The sequence below is a fragment of the Camelus ferus genome, chromosome 4 (genome assembly GCF_009834535.1).
Source record: "Camelus ferus isolate YT-003-E chromosome 4, BCGSAC_Cfer_1.0, whole genome shotgun sequence".
Lineage (NCBI taxonomy): Eukaryota > Metazoa > Chordata > Mammalia > Artiodactyla > Camelidae > Camelus > Camelus ferus.
In genome coordinates this window covers 6,027,370-6,040,131 of record NC_045699.1, presented here as the reverse complement: position 1 = coordinate 6,040,131, position 12,762 = coordinate 6,027,370, and the positions used below count along the sequence as shown (strand labels likewise).

Below are 12,762 nucleotides of genomic sequence, written 5' to 3'. Positions count from 1 at the left end.
AGTACAAAGTTAGTTTTCCATAATGTGAGCAGTTAGGATTACCTTCATTTAAAAATGGTAAAATTTTAGATCATAATTCTAGTAAATGCATGTATGGAGTGGGACTGAAAACATAATTATCTGAAATTTTGAAAAAATTAAAATCTAATTTTGAAAAATATATATTGAAAGGGGAAGACATATGAGTCATATCACCTTTTTAGTGTAACATTTCTGTAGTGGGTTTTATTTTTCTACTCCAGTAGTTCATTGCCTATGTTTTGTTTTTTATCTTTCACATAAACTTAATTTCTGAGTTGTTCAGAGTAATTCTTCTAAAATGGATGCAGATTGCTTTAAAGATCAAACCAGTACTGGAAAATAAAGTATATAAAAAGGCTTTTTGTTTTTGGTGTTCTATTTTTCTAGGCACATGTTTTATGGTTGTAATATTACTCATCCTGAAATAGCTCCTGTACATTTAAAACTAGAATGAAGACATTAATATTCAGAACCAGGTGACCCAGGAACATTTGTAAATCTTCCTCAGGTGGGACTAAACTTAGAAGTTTAACACTCATTTTTTGGAAACTTTTTTTCTTTTGTAGCAGTTATAGTCTCGTGTTTTTCCATAGAAATGCTAATACCCTTGTGAAAAGGCATGTAGACTAGAGGTTAAACTTTTTTTTTTTAAGTATGGTGTACAACGAGAGAAAGTCTCCACATTCTATAAATTAGAGGAAAAATTGCTACAGCTATGATTGTCTTTGTTCTCAAAGCCATTTGAATTGCAGGCTGTGTTGGGACTGGTTCGTACATTGTTTAACTGCTGAGACTAAAACTTCTAATTAGAGTAATTACTGGGTGGGAGCTGCCTGGCGGGGAGGGGCGGGGCGGGGGCCGGGGTGTGGCCGCGAAGGGGCGCCGCGCGGTGGGAACCCGGCCGGGCCGGGCGCGCGGGGCGGGGCGGGGCGCGGCGGTGGCGGCGGCGGCGGCCGCCTCTGCGGGGATTGGCCCGGGAGCAGGAGGCGGCGCGCGCGGCGGCCGCTGCGGATATGAGTCGGCGCCCGGGACGGAGCCCAGAGGAGTCCAGGCTCCGGCCCGCGCCCCAGCGGGAGCCCCAGTAAGTAAGGCGTTTCCCTCCCTTCGGGCCGGGCGCGCCCGCGGCGGCCCGGCGGGTTTGACAGCTGCGCGGGCCTGCGGCCGTCAGCTGTTGCTGGTTAGGAGACCTCAGGTGGTTTCTTCTCCGTCTACAAAATCCTTTCTCATTCCCGTCCTTCTAACCTCAGCCTCTCCACCGAAGGAGCTGTACCGGGAAGGAAAGCCAGGTTTGGTTCCCTCTTACTCATTCTGCTTCCTAGTCCTGTTCTTATCTGCTCACAGCTGACAGCCCGGTCTGTGGAGTTTGCATTCCCACTACCATGGTGGTATCTTCTGATGGGAATGGGAGTTCTGGTTGCCTTCAGAAATGCTGTAGGGTGCTTCTGACGGGCTGTTGCCTTTGTTTTCACGCCTTTGTACTTGTAAACATTTTAAACTTTGAGTGCATTCAAGGGCATGGGCATCTGTATTGTAGTTTTTTGAGCCTTCAAGGAAGAGGGAGCGGGTAAACAAATTGATGTGCTCAAGAAAGTTATATAGAGGACAGATCGAGCAGGAAAAGAGTAACAAATTACTGCTTCAGACTGGAGCCTTTAGAAGTGTTCTTCAGGTTAACTTTAGTCTCTGGAGAAGTGTCCTCTTTCCTTTTTGTCAAGGGGTGTGTACTGATTGATCTAGAGGGGTTCTGGTCTTTGGTCTCAATTCCTAGCAAGCGTTCTTAGGTAGAACCGTAGGCCAAGTGCTGGAGAGCTAACCAGAGACAATAAAAGAGCCGCGTTTTATACTTTGACTCGAAAGAGAAGTTTGCTTGAATTTCCCTGGAGGGAGCAGACCTGTTCATGTTTTATTTCTGCGTCAAAGGTAACTATTACTTGTAAAGTTTTGAGATGAGACCCTGCGTTGTGAAATCAGGAAAGTGCTTCTCAACCTGTGAAATTGTATTTAGTGATTTAAAAATCTGTGTCCACTTTTTATTTGGGGGGAGATCTGTGATCACTGGTTTTTCAAGTTAACTTGTAAAGAAGTCAAGCTTCACTTCGAAATAGAATTTGTAGATTATAGTTGATATGTTGTAACTGGTAAAAGCAAAGTAGCAGAAATTCTGTTAAAGTGTGAAGACTAAACATTTTTAAAGTTTCTCTTTTTAGTTTTAATTATATAAGAAAAGTTTCTAAAAACCTACATAAAGAAAACTACATTTCATTGTAACCTTTTTTTTAAAAACATAAATTCCAAGTTAATTTTTAAAACAGATAAGCTGGGATACTTACTGAGGGGAGGGAAAGTTTGATTTTCCACAGATTATTTTCCATGAAAATTGAATAAACAATCTGAATACTTAGAAATGTCTTAACGTTTCCTGTAATTTCCAAAATTTCTGTGCTGTTAAAATGTATTATGCTTATAAAACTGAATTTTTATTATGAGTAGGTTATACATACATAAAGGCAGATATAAAAACATAGAAATACTAAAACTTCCTATTGTTTGAGATTTCTTAGAAGTCTGTTAGGAGTAACTTGGAATACTTAAGATTTTAGATTCTGCTAGAAAACATATCTTAGGTTTAATCATGTTCATGCCAACCACCTATGAAAGGTTTTGGTAGGTCTTAGACCTGCTAGGATTTTAGAGCTATCAATTTCAGGTCTGTTCATGGTTAATATGTATCTGTTTTGCATCTTCGAAGACCTATTTCTCTTGATTAACTTTCAAGTATTTGAACTCACGTGAGAAACTTTCCACTGCAGCAAACAAGGCCCAGTCTCAGATTTCCTGCTCTCCTGCATCCACTGCAGGCTGCTCGGGGCCCGTGAGTCCCAAGTTGGAGCTGAAAGCAGGCGTAAGATTATAATGTCTGCATTCTCATAGCGGTAAAGAGCATGTCTGGAACTGGAAGAACATTTTTATAACAGTCTCAGTCTGCATGTTAAGTTGGAAATAGTTCTATCATGATGGGAAGTACATAAATTTTTGAATTATTCAGCCATTTGTACATAGCCTGCAATTTGGGGGTAAACAAACCTGGCATTGTCCGAGTCCATGTGGTTTAGTGTTCTGTTTCCCATTCACCTGTTTATTTCACCTTCTCACGTGGCAGGCTTCCACAAGACAGCTGTTTCTCTTTCATACAAAATGCTGGCCCATTAAGAGCTTTTATTCCCTTCAGATGCGCTGATATTGAGCTGGAAGAGAGAAAAAGAAGAGTTAAAATGAAGTAAACATTTCTTGAAAGTATGTGAAACTTCGCTGCCTTTCTTTTTCCTGAAATTCTTAAGTCGGTTTTTTTCAGTATGAATTTCTGTAAGTATTTAAGTGACCCTTGAGAAGATAATTCTTTGCTAGATCTATTCCTCATAAAACTTTTCAAAGTTAATCCAGGATATAAAACGTCTGGACTAGAATCCAAAAGTGTACAGAATTTGAGTGAAATCTGACTCCTGGGCTTCATGTGCCTTAAATCATTCTGTGAAAGAAAACTGAGACATTGGATAGTAAATTGTACAGTACTCTCAACACATTTTTATTGAGTAAAAACAACTTTATTCCTGTATTTTTCCAGCAGTAATTCTTGTGTTTGGACTCCTCACCCTCCTTCACCTCACCCCCGATTCCTCTTTAGCTGTGGTTGGTGAATGCCTTTCAGGATACTCTGCTTTGTCAACTTTATGATAGAAACCACAACAAATTGTAGACAGATGGCCAAAATTTATGCTTAGTTTGGATTTGGTAGAAAATGTAAGAAGAATATTAGAAATTAAAGCCTAACCGAAAAGTTATTTGTTTAGACTGTGCCTCTGTAAAGGAGAAAGGACAGGCACTAGGAGGAATGGAATGTTAGTATTTTACACCAGAATGAATACCGAAGAGTGAAATTTGCTTATAAACTAGGTTCTTGGTTTAAAAATATGTTGAGTGTACACGTGTCTGTTCCCGAGCTGTTCCCATAAGCCGAGCACCAGAGTATGGCTTGGTTTCTCCCTTCTGTTTCTTGTTTTTTTTCTCACCTTGCAACTCTTGTTAGTATCATCATCTGTAAAATGCTTTTGTGGCTTACATTTTTTTAAATGTTAATTTTGAAAATTTTAAAAAATGTAATGTGTAATGGCAAGTTTGAACAAGGAGATATGGAAAGCAAAGGGACGTGTCTCTGTAATAGAGAACTTCTGAGTTTGCACTTAGAGGGAACGGGGTTGTTCCACACGGAGTCTTAGTCATTAGTTCTTTAAAGACATTGCGGAGCCATTGATTACAACTGATGAGAGATTTCAGTTATTTTACCATTAGCTTTTAAAGTAAGAATCATTCACCACATCCGTTACTATATAAGTTTGTCAAACTTTCAAAATTGATATTTTAAGTGTATTTTTAAATTTTGTTTTCGTTTAGAAGTGAGAATCACTTCTGCCTTGAATTTTCAGGTATAGCCATACACGTTTTCTTTGAATAGTTTTACTTAAATCACTGAATTTTTGATTGACATTCGTTCTTGCAGTCAGTGTTCTGTTTTTTACTGTATCATACTCTGTGGGACATTAAGTTCTTAATTTAAATTTGATCAACATTGGAGTATCTGGCATGGGGTAGATGGCACATGAAATGAGCAAGATTGAGTTCCATTCCTTACAGAGTTGCCTTAAATATGTACAGTCTTTTTATAGAAGTTAAAATACGGTTTTGTTTGCAGTCAGTTATTCCTCATTTAAACTTAAAAGAGGAGGGTCCTGGTTTTGTCCATAGTTTTAAAAGAGCATAATTTCAGTAAGTGCTTAGCTCTTTTTCCCATTTGCCAATCACCTGCAATTTAGAGGAAACCTGTTTTCAGACAGAATATTCCTAAGGGTTGCATATTTGTGCATTTGAACACCTTAATTTTGTGCGTATCATCACTTTTTACCAGGAACATAGGGCTATGGAAAGTAAATTCAACCAGAAGTTACACAGAGGAATCTAATGTTGATGCAGTTGTTTTGTAGAAGTTAACAAATTTGTAATAAATAATCCCACACAGACTATCTGATTTTGACATATTGGGGGTAATACAGGAAATTAGAGAAAGATAGGAAGAAATTCTGGATTTGAATGAAATTATAGCTACTGACTTTTCCCTTGGAAAAACCTGAAAATATTTCATAGTTCATTTATATTGTAAATGACAACATAAAAATCTGAGCATGTGACTGATTGAGTGCTTCATGTATAATATGCAAAGCACTTGGAAAATTTAAAAGTCTTTCAGTGTTTGGGCATTGCTCGCCCAAAACTTTTGTTTTACATTTAATGGTATTAGCATTCATCTCTGTGTAGAAATATTGACATCAGAACTTTTGAGATCTACATTACTTTCAAATACTGTTTTGACTAAGAATAGAGAGGCTAATAGGTTTCTTGGTGCACACTCCTGTTAGGGGATCTGTCTGTCACTAACTGCTTTACAGAAGCCCCTGGTTTCCAGGTTGCCAACTCAGTACTTCATTAGAGCATTGGCTTTAATCATTCATGCATTTCAGTACTTAGATTGCAATATTGAAGTACTTCATAAAGTGGATCTTCTCTCCTTTAAGTGAATTTTTGGGAAAAATTTTAATGTGATTTAGGAAGAATAGTTCAGCTCGATCTGGAGGCAAGAAAAAAGACCAGGCAGCTCACATAGGTTACTCAGAGAAAGAGTTGATGTGAAGAGTTACTTAATTTCTTTTTATGTATCTTTAGAAAGTTATTCACACAAATTTAACCATAGCCTGCATTCTATTCTCAACTCCCCCCTCCGCCCCCGACTTAATAACATTTCTGTCTTGGCACATTACAGAAACTGTTATATCTCATTCCTTTTACTAGCTGCATCATATTCCGCTGTGTGATGGTTATATGCCATAGCCAAGATGTTGACACAGATTTTTGACTGGCAGTTTTCATAATAAAGATATATTCATCTGCTGGATTTGGGGGGATCATAAGTTAGTATGCAACCAGAATTTTGAATTAGAAAATACTATTGTTTATAGCTTATAGCTCAGATCCATAAAATATATACACTCTTATTCAAGATAAATATATCAACTATTAAATACAGAATTATTAAGAGCATTAATTCTAAGGAAAGGAAAAGCAGATTTCTATTAAAAAAAAAACAAAACCCTGAAAAACCAAAACATGTGAATACAAGAAAGGTTAGAACTATTCTCTGCTATTTTAAGGTGTTCCAAATTCTTTTTTATGTTTTTCAGTTGAAGTATGGTCAGTTTACAATGATGTGTCAATTTCTGGTGTACAGCACAATGCTTCAGTCATACATATGCATACATATAATTGTTTTCATTCCAGATTCTTTAGAAAGCCTTAAACAAGTCCTACATTGAGCACACCAGTGTCATCATAGCAGGGTGAATGGACTGCCTCACTTAGGAATTTATAGTTTCTTCTTCATGAGCGATAGTTTTCTTGAGAAGCATAAAATTCAGATCAGGAATGGTCTCCCTGTGGCCCCTTTGGTTATTGGTCTGGCAGGTTCCTGAGTTGGGAAGGCAGACACAAGGATTCCAAGCATCTCTTGTGAAATACTTGGGAATTTTCAATTTGAGTGTTTACAAAGGTTTATTTTCCAGACTGTGCTATAACCTAAACCATTAGCGTACACGTGATTAGAAGAGTTGACAGGAGGATTGCATTTTACGTAGTTTAAATAATACGTTTTGTATCAGATAGCGTATAGTTTGGGTAATACTTTTACAGAAGTCAGGGGAAGTGTGAGCACGTGAAAATTTGACCCTTACAATCTGATGCGAGTGAGACATGAGAATGATCATGCCGGTGAATTACTTCAGGTACTGTTTGCTAACGCTGGTGTCTGTCGCAGTCCCTGTGGTGTCACTTTTGGAAGCACCACTACCAAGACCGTGGCTGAAAACGAAAAGTGTGGTAGTCTTTTTCAGCTGTAGCTGTTAAAGTTGTTTTCCCCAAAATGTAGTAAATACGCTTTTTTTTCCTATGTGAAATGAATTATATATTTGCTTCTGCTTGAATTTTTCTACAACTTGACTGCAGACATAATCCCTAAAGATGTTTGATAACCAGAAATAACTGTACTGGATGAATGTATCTAATGATTGATTTCTTTATTCTGAAGAAAATTAATTTCATTATGGTGTTATTGGTTGGCAGATCAAATTTGTGTCCCCAAAATAATATGAACCAGACTTCTATTCTAAATTTGGCCATTTAAAAAAATGCATTGTTTCTCTTCAACATGTGAAGTATAGTTTTTCTTTTGTAAGTTTTGTTTTCGGTTAGTTTTCAGTAGCAGTTCAAATCGATTATGTTTTTCCCCTATATACAAGTTACAGTTTTAGTCTAAAAATATTTTAATTATGTCACAATATCCTAGTTGACTACTGCTCTTGGGCAGACACATGCCTGTGCATTTTTGTCACTTAAAAATGTTTATCATTATGTGGCAGATGAAAGGTCATGTAGTGACAGTGATGTGAAGACCACCCTCCTGGCCAGTATTTGGGGTGGGCAGAGTCAGCTGTGCCAGAGTTCTGATACTCTTTAAGATTTTGTGTTTCTTTTTGGATTGTGAGGAAGGAGAACGCATTTGTTTTGATGATGAACTTTGTGGATTATATCTTAATTTTACCCCACTTTCAAAAATCACTGTATGAAAATTTACACAACTTAGAGATTTTTACTTTATTTTGATTCAGAGCAGCATCTGAAAGGTAACTTGGTTTAAAGTTCTGTCTTGTGTCCTGTGGTCAGAATTCCTTGTTGCCTGTAAGGAAGAAGCTGTGTGAACAGGGGCAGTTTACGTCCACACCTGCGGACTGTGGGGGCACATGAGGGTGTGTGGTGCAGTGGGTGTGTTTTCTGGGAAGAGTAGAAAGGAATTTGTTAGGCTTTGCGGGGGGCGGGGGTCCTAGTAAAAAGACATTAAGTCTCTGGGATTACCTTTCTAATCCAAGGGGCAAAGGAGAACTGCTGTGTTTTGTGCCTTTGTGCCAGGAAATGTGTGACTTTCAAAGGTCAGCCACCCTAGTTCTGGTTTGGACCCTGCTTGTGTTGAATTTTAGCCAGCAAATGGGAGAATTTGAGATTTTCCTCCCTCCCCCATTTCTTCTGTTTTTGTTCAGAGTAAACAGTTCCTGCCGTAGTAACATAGACAAATATAGCAGAGAATGCTTTTCTGGAAGAAGAATGCTCCCTAAGCATTTTTTAACCATTTTTGGGAAGAATTGATCTTTCTGTGTGTTTCAGACTGACTGAAAGAGAGGGAGGCCGCCGCTGTAAATTGAAGTGACATCATATGCATTGCCCCCATTGATCTGCTTTTAGTCTCCAGCCAGGATGAAAGGAAATGGCACCAGGGAGGAAGCACGCTCCATTTAGGCCCAGATCCCAGAGTGATAATGGGGTAATAATAGAACTCAAGCCACTGCCAGTGGGTCCCAGGCTCGTTCTGTCCGGGAGCCTCTCAGACGTCCTCCTGTGCGGCCGGCAGCCGGCAGCCGGGCTGCGAGGGGAGGCGCCCTCCGTGGCTGTTGGAGGGGCGCGGAGGATGCGGGGGTTGGCTGGCCCCGTCCCTTGCGCTGCTCCTACCGGTGGAAGGTCAGTGGTGAGACGTGTTGGGGACCTTTGCTGCTCTAGGAGGTCTGCCGGGGGAAGGCATGGTGCAGGGCCTCCGGGGCGTGGGTGGTCCTCAGGGAGCCAGGAGTGAGTGATGCCCCCGTGACAGCAGTCAAAGGCTTCTGGAAGAGTCAGGGTTTGTTTTCTTTGTGCTGCTTGTAGACCGGGAGGGTAGGTTTGGAAAATTCCTATTTTCTTTACAAGAGCCTGTGTAGAAACTCTTCAGAGCTGTTGAAACTTGTGCGGCTTACCTCAACTCTTAGGTTGACCGGGAGAAATTACGAGGTAGGCTGTTTTTCTCTTTGTGCATTTCTGGGTAGTGAGCAGCCGCGGACTCCTCCATGTTTAGAGCAAGAACACGGACTTCCAAATTCTTAACAGATCTGATTGTATTGACTTGGCCTCCTTTGGTATTCTGTTTTTTGCATTTGAGTAAGTCTTCCAGCGTTGTGAAGTTCTCTATTTCAAGTACCCGCATGACTTTGGCACTCCATTCTTATTTTGTCTAAGTTTCTGAGGCAGATGCATTTTAAAAATACCAAACTGGTTTCCATATGGAAAAAATAATAACCCCGTCATGAATTCCTTGTTTGTGCAAAGGGAAAGAACTTTCTATTCCTGTCACTGTTGAGCTGTGGATGTGAGCGCTACTAGACCCTCAGAAGTAAAGGCAGGTTCTTTCTGATACTGTTTAAAGGAGCTGTTTCTCAGGAGATAATGCTCCGAAGCACGGGCTTTATTTTTCTTAAATCAGGCCATAGTGTGGCTAAGCCATGTCTGTCTCCCACAGTACTGCTGTACTAAAACACAGTTGGCGTAGAAGTCATGTGAAATTTAATTTGATTTCTACGTGGGTGGGACTGGAGTGACCCACACAGCATTGCCCATGGCCGCCGTGCCAGCTGCCAGGGCGGGTGGCACCCAGCACCGCATCACAGCACACTTGCCAGTGTAGGATGGCTCTCCGTGGCTTTGCAAACGTTTTGGTTTATTGCTTAGTGCTTCTTTCTCATCATAGGGCAGCTTTGTAGGGAGGAGATGTTTATTTCACAAAGAAAAATGTACAGTATTAAAGCGAGCTACGTAACCATGGTTTTGCTTCAATATTCCTTTTTCAGGGTCTGGAATCTCATGTGAAAATTATGTAATGTTTACTTAGTCCTTCGTGAGTGAAAAGATACTGAATTAGTTTTATTATCTGCGTACTGAAATAGCATTTGATCGCTGGTTTTTCTCCAGTTTTTTCATTGTTTAGAAACTGCATTTTCCACCGTGAAGTGGGAGGGTGACAGTTGAAAGCCAGATGGCTACAGGTTGTTTACTAAGAGTCATTTACACAAGTCCATTCTCAAGAACTCTCAGCTCGGTCGTGGAAGAATGTTCTCACGTCTGTGCTGGTCTGGGTGCCTCTGCTACAGGCCGGTCGTGGAAGAATGTTCTCACGTCTGTGCTGGTCTCGGTGCCTCTGCTACAGGCCAGCTCTTGCTCCTTTAGTGAAGGGGGAGGGAGCGCTGGTGGGGAGTGTGGGAGCTCGTGCCTTACCTCCTCCAGTTAAAGTAAATGAGACTTAATAAAGAACCGCAAAGGTTTGACTCTCCCTTCCATCGTGGCCGTCCCTCCTGTCACAGGGCTTGGCTTTAGGTATTTTCCCATTGTGTGAAACTAGAAGAGGACAAAAACGTTCAATGATCCTTTGGTTCTGTTTCTCTTCGTGACTATATGAGCTTTCTGTTTGGAAGATGTAGAAGTGTGAATCCAGACTCTTTGATAGATTCGCATATTAGTAATTATCTGGCTTTAAACAGGACTTATTTATTGGTTAAGCCCAGTTGGGTAAGTTGGAGGACCAAGCTGGTCATCTTGCTCGTCTGTTTCTTTCCTCCGTGGGTCTCACTAGATTAAACCAAATCCTAAACTCAAGTTCTAACAATAGGCTTTTTTTCTAAGTGCGGGCACATCATAGGGAGATGCTTTTCTTTCTACTCTTTCCTTCCCTGTAATTCTTCAGATTGGCTGGGCTTGTTCCTGCTGTATTTAGTTAGTGAGTGAGGCCCACTCCCTCGGCGGATGGGTGTTCTGTGCTGTGTCAGGCTGAGCCCTTCCCCAGAAGCCGTCTTCCTGGGTGGCTGCTGCCGCCCTGGATGGGCTGAGGATAGAAGTGCTGCTGACTGGTTTTGAGAGTGCCCCTAGGGGTGCAGGACTGCTTGGCCCTGCAGCCCAGCCTGGGGCCCTCCGCTCCCCAGCCCTTGTGTAGGCACCCAGGCCAGGCCGCTGCGTGTTGGAGCCACATGGAGCACACTCTGGAAGGGGGTGCAGCGGGGTGGATGGGTGCGGAAAGGCCGTGCTGGGAGAAAGCGCAGGCTCCATGGGGAGGGTTCAGGAACCGGAGCGCAATCAGGGGTACCCTTAGCAGGGGAATGAGGGCTGCACTCAGGGCTGAGGCTGAAGGCTTAGCCTCCACCAGGGCAGGGCCCCTCTTGAAACGTAGGGAGGAGGATCCAGAGTGGGAGGCCGCAGGGCGAGTGGACGGGAAGGAGGGCCGAGGAAGCCCCAGGCGCTGGGCCGAGCCTAGGAGATGGAGCTGCAACAGGAGGGGCCGCGGGAAAGTCTGAGAGCAAAGTCTCAGCTCTGCTGCCCGCTCAGGAGCGCCCAAGGCGGGGCGAGACTCCCCCTCTGTCTGTGGCCGGCCTGCCTGCCGAGTGCTCTCGGTGTGGATGGTGGGCGTGGACGCACCCCAGAAGCTGGTGGTCCTGGATTTGGCCTGTTTTATGACATAGCTGATTTCTTTTAATGTAAAAGTAGCCTCACATGTGCGAAACTGTAGAAAATAGAAAATGGCATTTTTGTAATAGGCAATAAGTAATCATTTGATGTCGCTGAAGCATATTAACAGGCATGAGGGTTCTCACAGGAGGAACTTGTGTTGTTGTGGAGAAGCTCACGGGTCAGTGCTGAGCCTAGCCCTCTGTTTTTGCTGAAGTGCCTCGTTTCTCCCTTCAGCCTGAGAGGACCCACAGCGTGACTCTCAAGTGGGTGGACTGATGCTGTGAAATGAAAATACCCAGGAATCAAGTGTGATGCGTTTGTGTCTGTCTGTCTGTCTGTCTACAGGGAAGTGAGGTTTTATTAGAACTTAGAAAGATGAGATGAGAAAATAGAAGAAACACTTTCTTTGTGGAATTAGCGTGGTAAATGTCATGCACACAGTCTCTACTGGGTTTTCCTACAGGTGTGTGTGTGTGTGTGTCCGAATGGAGGGAGGAGGCGGAGGCAGAGTGCACACTTGGGGCTGAAAGGCAGAGAGGTAGGGGGAGAAGTCAGTCATCTAAAAATTTCTTTCAGAGCAACAAAGTGGGGATTAAAATCCAGGTGCTCTCATGAACATTCTGTTGCTCTGGTGTTAGCTTCCAGAGATGGAAATTTGGGTTAGTTGACAAGGATCATCTGGGCTTAAGCAGGGATGGAGAAAAGGTAAGTGTAGACAAGAGTGAAATTCATAGTAATGATTTTAAAACTTTCATTTCAGAGTGAGTGTTTCTTGGTTCCTGTAAGATGTGTCTTTGATTGATTTTTTTCCCCCTTCTACCAGCAGTTTATTTCAGCGCTGCCCTGTGCTGGAGGTGCAGTACAATAGAGAGTAAGATTTATTTTAAGTTCTTGGATTTCACAAGTATTCCTTGCTCACATATTAGTTTGTGTTATTTCTGAACCAAATAAAAACACCGTCTTCTCTTTGCTCTTAGCTGGTAACACCACTTTTATTTACCCTGTATGAAAACTCAGGAATATGAGTCACCGTGTGTGTGTGTGTGTGTGTGTGTGTGTGTGTGTGTGTGATCGTACCCATGTATGATCATAAAATAACTGTTTTTAAACTTTTCAGTTTTTACAATGGAGGGATTGTGAGATACGGTTCTGGTTTCATTACACACTCTTTATTTCTTGATGTACCTCTGCAAGATTTACATCCTAAAGAAGGAAATCTGAAAGTTGCTTATTCCTGTTAAATTTCTACCTGTTTACCTAAGACCAGCTAGCTTCTTGAGTATTTGTCGA

General features: G+C 41.8%; 1 protein-coding gene across 10 annotated transcripts in view; it reads left to right on the top strand.

The window, feature by feature from the left end:
* Positions 1-12,762, top strand: part of AOPEP (aminopeptidase O (putative)) — a 324,257-nt gene that overhangs the window by 286,109 nt on the left and 25,386 nt on the right. The gene's annotated exons all lie outside the window — the stretch shown is intronic.